Consider the following 7,998-nt stretch of genomic DNA (forward strand, 5'->3'; position numbering starts at 1 on the left):
TAAAAACAAATGAAACTTCTTTAACTGCAAACATCCCAGCAGCTGGCCACTGTCACAGTGGAGTCTTGGAACGAGCTGTTGAGTTTCCTGTTTGGGATCTGCCCAGTGCCTCCCCGTGACTCTTATGACCACTGCTCTCTGGTCCTCATCTGCAGATATAAGTGCTGGCTTATTTGCCAGCCATCATTTGAGGACAGAAAAGGAGGTATTTGTCTTCCTTCTGCTCCAGAGAAATAACTGCACATGCTTGTTCTTCAGTCTCAACTTAATTCTCATCACCAGTTTGCTTTCATGTCATTTGTCTCTGTTCTTCTGGCACTCCACTCGTTAGTAGAGAATCTTTGTAGTATTCAAAAGACAAAGATCCTGGAGGAATTTTATAGATGGCTGTAAATTATTCTGTATCTTGCTGATGGCAAGGACAGTTGTGACCTCACGAGTGGCTGGGTGCAGAAATATTGTCTGTGCTTGTAACTCAGGAGTGCTGCAGCTGACAACTTTTGCTAATGTGTCAAAATATGAATGGATGTCTGGCTGGCTTTGCAGGAAGAGGGAGGAGAAAAGGGAGTGCTCTGAACCTCCCATCAACTGTGAGTGGCCTTGCCTTTAAATAAAGAGATTAGAACCATCACTTAAGGATGCAATATGCTCTTTTCCTCAGCAGCATCTGCTTCACATCCAGAGCCACTACTGTGGCAATTAGCTACATATAAATTACAGGGAAGAACAGCTGAAGAAGATCAAGTCAGTGAAATGGTTTTCCTGAGGGGCTCAATGACAGCAGGATTAATGCCTGTCTAAAGGGTTCCCAGTGATGTTACTGGCTCCTCTTATTTCAGTCCCTTATCAGACATCATTAAGGTACTGCTCAGTTTGTCAGAGCAGGGAGGTTATTCTTTTGGTGCTGCTGTGGGCCAAGAGCATCTGGGAACTTATGGGACTGGCTGTGAAGGGGCTTTTCACAGGACTTGGAGTCAAAGAGCATGGAAAATGTCTGTTACCACAGCAGAGACAGTGAGTCAGACAAAGTAGCTGGTGCTATGGTGAAGATTCTCCCTGCAGGTGACACTTTCCAGAAACACCACCCTAGGGCTGTAACTAGGAATGTCTATGGACAAAATCAAGTTGTGTGGTTGGTCCCCAACTTCTCTCTGTTGGGTGGTACCTGTTGTGAGCAGATCAGCCCCAGGACACGTGGGGGATGTTTGGGGATGTTTGAATGTTAGCAGAACTTTTTAATGACCCCTCACACCATGACAACCACACTTTGTAGAGCAGTAGGAAAAAAGAGATGTGTTTGAGAAGATGGGAGCAGCAGATCTCTATCAGCAGCAGCAGAAATGATCTTTTGTGAGGTCAGAAAACACATTCAAAGGGAGGGAGAGCAGGTACTCTGCAGATTTCCCAGTACAAGAGCTATCATCTAGGATTTGTTGTTCTCACTGCTTTCTGCTGTATTAAAGGTTCTCACTGTATTTGCTCTGCTGCCATCCTCTGCTTGGACCCAGTGGAGCAGAGCAGGTTGCCTTAGCTTGGAGCATGTCACTGAAAAGAGATCAGGGCTGAGAATGGGGCTGTCAAGAGGTGCCTGGCTGTGCAGAGACAGCTTGGGGCAGGAGCCCATCCCTCCTGGCTGCAAAGGCAGCTGTGACAGCTCTAGAACAGTTTAGTGACAGCGTGGCTGATGCCCTGACACTCGCCCGCCTTTTAATCAGCGCTCTGTAACTTTCATCTCTGCCTGGCTGAGCACCTTCTCTCCTCCAGTCCCTGCTGAGCTGACAGCATTATCCTTCATAGGTCTGCCAGGCTCCTCCTGGGGGCTGGGGCCATCTCCTCTGTCTTGAAGGAGAACTGGCACCTCGTTCAGAAGAGGGTGATAAGTTAGGTTTGCCGGGTCATTCCTGGCCAAGCCCATGAGGCTCCCATGCCTCACCCAGTGGAAATCACTGCTTCCATCTGCCCTCTACACAACACTACTCAAAGGGGGACAAAATCACTGCTCAGGCACTTCTCTGTCACAACCAGTTGTTACCAAGAGCTTCCTAGGAGAGCTGTGGGCTGTCAGGGCTGGTGTCTGAAGGAGTTCACCTGGGACTGGTTTGTGGGGTGGCTTTTGGTCTCCCCAGGTACAGTGGGAATCCCACCCCAGCTCTAAGGGAAACATGATGGGGAAAGCAAACTGTCCACATCACATGCTTGTGATGTTATTTTTCTCTCCTGCAAAGATCAAATGTTTTTATGGCCCATGATCAAAGCATCATGTTTGACCATGTGGCAGCCTCATGTGGAGAGTGAGGAACACTTGTCCAGCATGCACATGATATGTCCAGCCAGGGTGGTGAAAGTCCAAGTGGGCAGCTCCAACCTAACACTTCCATATTCCTGGTGTGGTGTGGCTGGGAGCATGGCCTCTTGCATCAGTTGATGCCCCAGAGTAGGGCTGCAGCTTTGGACCAGCTCTGGGCTGGGTTGTGCATCCCAGGAACCAGGAGGGGTGCACTGGAGTTTGGCCATGAGCAGGGCATGATGAAGCATGGAGTGCTGCTGACTCAGTGGCAGCTGCCTCTGGGCCATGCTTCAGGTTGAGTAACTGGAGGAGCCCCAGCACTGAGCTCAGAAGCAAATCTGCCCAACCCACTATGTCAATAGTAGGAACACTCAGAAAGGTGGAGGGGTAAGTGCTAACAAATGGGATTTCATGGTTAAAGGCATTGACTTTTCCCCAGCCACTGGAAAAGAGGAAGGGTAGAGAAAGAGAAGCCTCCCTTTGCAAGGAGCAGCATGCAAGACATGCCATGCAAAACAAAAACAAAACAACAAAAAAACCTCCATCTCCGTTGCTTGTCATCTGTGTGTAAATGTGGGCTGTGGAGTCTATTCCTGGGACTGCTCCCGGGGGCCTCACCATCCTTTTCCTCCAGCCAACCTCATCTGTGACCTCAGTCAAGGAAAAACACAATCCTGGCCCTGCCTGCCCTCAGTTAACTTCCTGCTGGCCATACCACACTTGAGGATGATATGATTCACACTTAACTCAAGGAACTGTTCTCTAAAAGCTAAAAATGGTAAGAAGTCTTGCTCATTTGGGCTATGTTAAAGCCAGCCCCACACCAGGTAAGTAGTTTGGCTTCTATAGGGGTAGCATTTGCAGAAGGTGGACTGATTTTTTTTAAATCTCTGCCCTGCCTCTCTGTGTATTTAGGTAATCTGGCCCTAAAGCAGAAAATAGCTTGCATTTCCTCCTTATAAATTCAAGAAACCTTTATAGTAATCTATCAGCCTGTCCTGTGAAACTGGTGGTGTCTCGCCTTTGGCACTACCCTGTTTTCATGAACAGCATCTCTTACACAAGAAGATAGTGGGCAAAAGAATGTCAAGACCCCCAGCAACAATTTCAAAAATTAATTAAGCTACAATAGGCCAGTTATTGCTGGGTAATTATTAAGCTGTAAGAATTGCTAAGTGTCTTCTTAGCATTAAACAGTTATGCAAATTATGCATATGCAAATATGAAATTATGCAAATATTGAAAAACATACCAGAAGAATAATGAAATTACCTCCTTTTTTTTTTTTTTTTTTTAATGAAGGATGAGATTTTCAAAACTAAAGTGATGCTTATGGTTTTGCTTTCCAGAGTTTCACAGGAAGATCTTTGGAGGAGGGCAAGACCTCCAAGGATCTTCAGCACAGGGTGAGTAGGACATCTTTAACTACATCTACAATCAGTCATCTTGCAGGGCTTGTAGAGCCACCAGCTCAGGCTGTCCCCTCCTTTTGTACCCAGGCAGCAGCACATGGGCACACAGGTTCTGGTGGCTTTGGAGGACCCCACAGCAGTCAAACTGCTAGGCCAGGACTGGAGAAAGGAAAGAGTCTGAGTTTTGCACCATCACAGACTTCCTATGGGAGCCCCCGTTCAACCCCAAGTAAAACGTGGTGCTTCAGGTTTGGTCTGGGTGAAAACAAGGTGATTGGCAGTGTCTCACCTGAATTCAGCACAGAAGTGGAAAGTTCTGGCCTTTAAAGTTACACTGACTCAAGGTTAGTTACCTGAGGGAAAAGTCAGCCTTTCTTCTGGCTTTACTGTTTACCCCCCACCACCAGGAAAAGGAAACTTCACTTACTCGTGACCACAAAGAGTTTAGACAAGGCAAAGTGCTTCTTTGCTTCAGCATGTTAATGTTGTTAATTTCTAACAAATATTACTGGTTTTCCAGGCATTAAACTGCTGGTAAGAGCATTTCAAAGCAGCTGAGCCAGCTCCGGCTCCAGGGTGGGTCCTGCTCCCATGGTGATGCCAGGATAGATACGGGTCACCTCATTCAATCTCATGATCCAAACAGGTTTTGATCAGCAAAATGCACCTTCACTTTCAGTTTCTGATAAGAGTAGTGAAATTTGGGGTGCCCAGAGGACTAGAGGTGAGTGTTCTGCCACAGCAGTGCAAATACTGCAGATCACCACTGGCTGTTTCAGCTTTCTCAGAAGAGGAAGGGAGGTCACCTTGTGAAACAAACACCATCCTCAATCCCCTTGGAGAGCTGCTTTTATCTCCCTGAGGCTCTCTGCTGACCCACCAGGTAGATATTTGTTGCTTCTTCATTTTTTTCCTCCTTACCTGGTATGTAGGATGCAGCATGCAGGCATTCTCACATCCTTGTTGCTTGGAAATAACTTTCTGACATCAGCCTTTAGCCTGTCATGCACCTCACTGTTCTGGGGGACAGCAAAGCTGATGGGTCATTTTGCTGGCAGGTAGAAGGGACAAGGGAGAGAGGCTTGTTTCTTTTTTGATGTGATGTCATGTTATACCTAGGTGACAGGACACACTTTGCTCTGATGCCTGCTGGTTTTGGTCCTTTGAGGATTTTAGGATAATTGATTTACCATTTATGAGCTTCTCAGAGGGATGTGTTGTAGAGAGATTTACCAAAGTGCCTCTTTCTGTAACTTTACATTTCACTTTCATCTCCTTTCAGGGGAAATTTGAGTTCAGACTTGAATTTTGCACTAATGCTTTTCCTGCTCCTTTGCAGGTCAGACTCACCAGACTCTGAGGAGAGGCGGGAATCATGCGGAAACATTTCCATGTGAGTAGCTGTGAAATTGTTGGGGCTTTCTTTTCCCTGGCTTGGGCCTTTCTGTCTCTGTGGAGTCAGCCTGGCTGCCTTCTGGGAAGAGAGAGCTGATGAGGCATGTTACTGATGAAACGCATACTTTTTCCTTCTTGTTTTGAATCCCTCAATTTATTACAATCCATTGAGGCGGGAATGTATCAGAGCTCTTGGCTACGACACACGTTTCCTATTGTTGGGAGTGAACAGCCCTGCATACAGCCTGCAGCAAAATTATGAAGTAGCTCAATTTGATCAGCTGATTTCCCACAATAGTTAAAAGATGTGGTTTTTGTCTATGATGTTGCCCTCTTTTATGAAAAAGAATCCATTACTTCATTCGCAGCTTCATGAGGCTCCACATTGTCTGAGGCAGGGAATCGACCCTTCCCCCTCTGAAAGTCCTCAAAGCATCAAATGCTGGTTGGTTTTCTCTGGGCTTTAGGGTGGTCCTAGCCACATATATATTTTTTTTTCCCTCTACTAACACTGAAGTCCAGGCTGCTTTATGTGGGAACCATGATAAACTTAAGAGCTAATGGCAGAGGGTGATCCCCATAGTCATAACAACTATCAGGAAACACTCAGGATTTCTCCATTGCAGTTTGGTATCTAGGAAGAGAAATTAAAAGGATTGTGGAAGAAAGAGAAAAGAAGATGCTTCTGTAAGTAGAGAAAAATAAATTGCTCCCTGTCTGTGGACTGCTGCTCTCCAGCAAGTTTCCAAACAGGCTTCAGGAAGGGGATCTACAGGAGCAGCCACTGTATTCGCAGGATGCTCTCTGCTCCAGGTACATCACGGGTGGGAAATTTCACCCAGCAGCACTCAGAGAAGTTCAGTGAGTGCAGGTCAGGTCCACCACATGGGCTGAGGACATACAAGGCTCCACCAAGGAAAACATGTATAAGGGAAAAATATAATCCAGAGCAAGGATTTGGAAGGATCATCCCACGAGGAACATCCTAGGAGAACAGTACCCATTGTGGGTACTGGGTAGGCAGCTGCATGGGCTCCCTTCCTGCCCTGTTCCTCCCTCAGGTGCTTGTTAGTTTATTTGTTGTGTTAAGGGTTTGTCATAGCTATACATTTCCACAGACCTCCCCTTAATCACCAACGAGGAACAGTGTACAAGTTGCTGATGCCTGCATTTTGAAAAGCCTCTATTGGGCCAGCAGTAACACTATCACTGCATTAGCAACTCCTGCAGCAATGTCATTTTAATCACCTCAATGTATAATGTGGACCTGAGTCTTCTGCTGTACCAAGGGCTGCACCTCCAGGCTAACCCTCTCTCGGGATGCACAGCTTGGGGCCAGAGACTAAGAGTTTCTTCTGGTGTCTGCAAGCCTGGATGCTTTTCTGATGACAGTCTCGGTCAAACACAGATGACCAGGCACAGTGCAGGGAGGAATGAGGTGAATGTAGTGGTTTGTGATACACAGAAAATCACAGCTGCTCTCCAAGTCCAGCCTGGCTTTCTGCTCCCTGGGTCTGTGTCCCCCTGCCACCCAGCCCCTTTCCAAAATGCAAGGTAATGAGAAGGGACTAAGCACATCAGCTCATTAAACTGGGTATGTTAGAGGACAGATTGTCATGTTAAACAAATATGTTTAAAAAAACCTAAATATTGTTCCCTGGGCTGTGCCCCTCATCTGGGTCATTAAATCTGAAAGGGGGAACTACAGGTGGTTCAAAGCTGGGCTCGGAAGCTGATTTCCACTTTTTGTACTGCTAGCAATTGTCAACAGCTCATTTTCAAATATCATTTTCCCACAGCAGGAGGGATGCTAAACAAAACAATCTTCAGGACTTACAAAAAGACACCCCACAAATGTATTTCCTAGACCCACAGCATCCTCTTTATTTCTTACCAGTCCCTAAACTTCCTGATGACAGGGGGTGGGAAAGGCTGCCCATCATTAAGCAGTTGGCTTTTTGTAAATTATGCAGATTTTATCAATCTAGTGAGAAGGTGGTGAGGAAATGAAGCAGGACAGCTCAAGTTTCAGGACTCCACTGCTGCAAGTTTCCAGCTTGCATGAAAGCAAGCACCTTTTCAGAGAGGAAGAGGGAAAAAACTAACTTTGGGTTAATCCAGCATTTTATTTTTTTTTATTCGTCCCTTGGTAGTCTGATTAAGTTTGAGTGCAGATGTCTATACTTTCCTTCTCAGAACATGCTCAGTACTCAGGAGCGGGCTCACTGTGCCATATTTCTTTCTTGCCACAGTGATCTTGTTACAGTTGTGCAGCAACACATGCTAAGGCCTTATTACAAGGGATTCCTATAAATGGCATAAAGGATTAATAATGTATTTATAACACAACTTTGTTTTAGTATAAAGTGATCTATAAATTTGTAATAAATGTTTTATAATGTTTTTGTAGCCTGTTATAAATGATAAATGGGAGACTATAGATGCCACATCAAATATTCATGCTGCATTGTGTGCATTATTATGCTGTTTCTGTTCAGGAAACCATTAATAATAAAGTGAATGGAGATGTAAAAGTTGCTGACATGCCCAGCAAGGCATTTATAATGAAATGTATAATCCTTACCATAAAGTAAATACATTGGCCAGTGATTGTTGATGAAATGGAAACACACTAAATTATTTGTGAGGTATTTATATATTAATGTATATTATCCATATCATGTCATAGAAATGCCATTAATATATTATATTATATGTATTATTAATTATTTTTTCCTCATTTATAGGCAGCTCTGAAAGCCTTACCTTGTCTCCTGGGCGGTTTTGCCAGCTGCACGAGATCTGGTGAGTTATTTTACGGGATGTGTGTGCAGAGGAGGGAGAAAGGGGACGGCCCTGGGGCTTGGCCAGCGTCCTGCTGCCCCCGGCCACGGCTGCCTGGCT

The sequence above is a fragment of the Calypte anna genome, chromosome 14 (genome assembly GCF_003957555.1).
Source record: "Calypte anna isolate BGI_N300 chromosome 14, bCalAnn1_v1.p, whole genome shotgun sequence".
Lineage (NCBI taxonomy): Eukaryota > Metazoa > Chordata > Aves > Apodiformes > Trochilidae > Calypte > Calypte anna.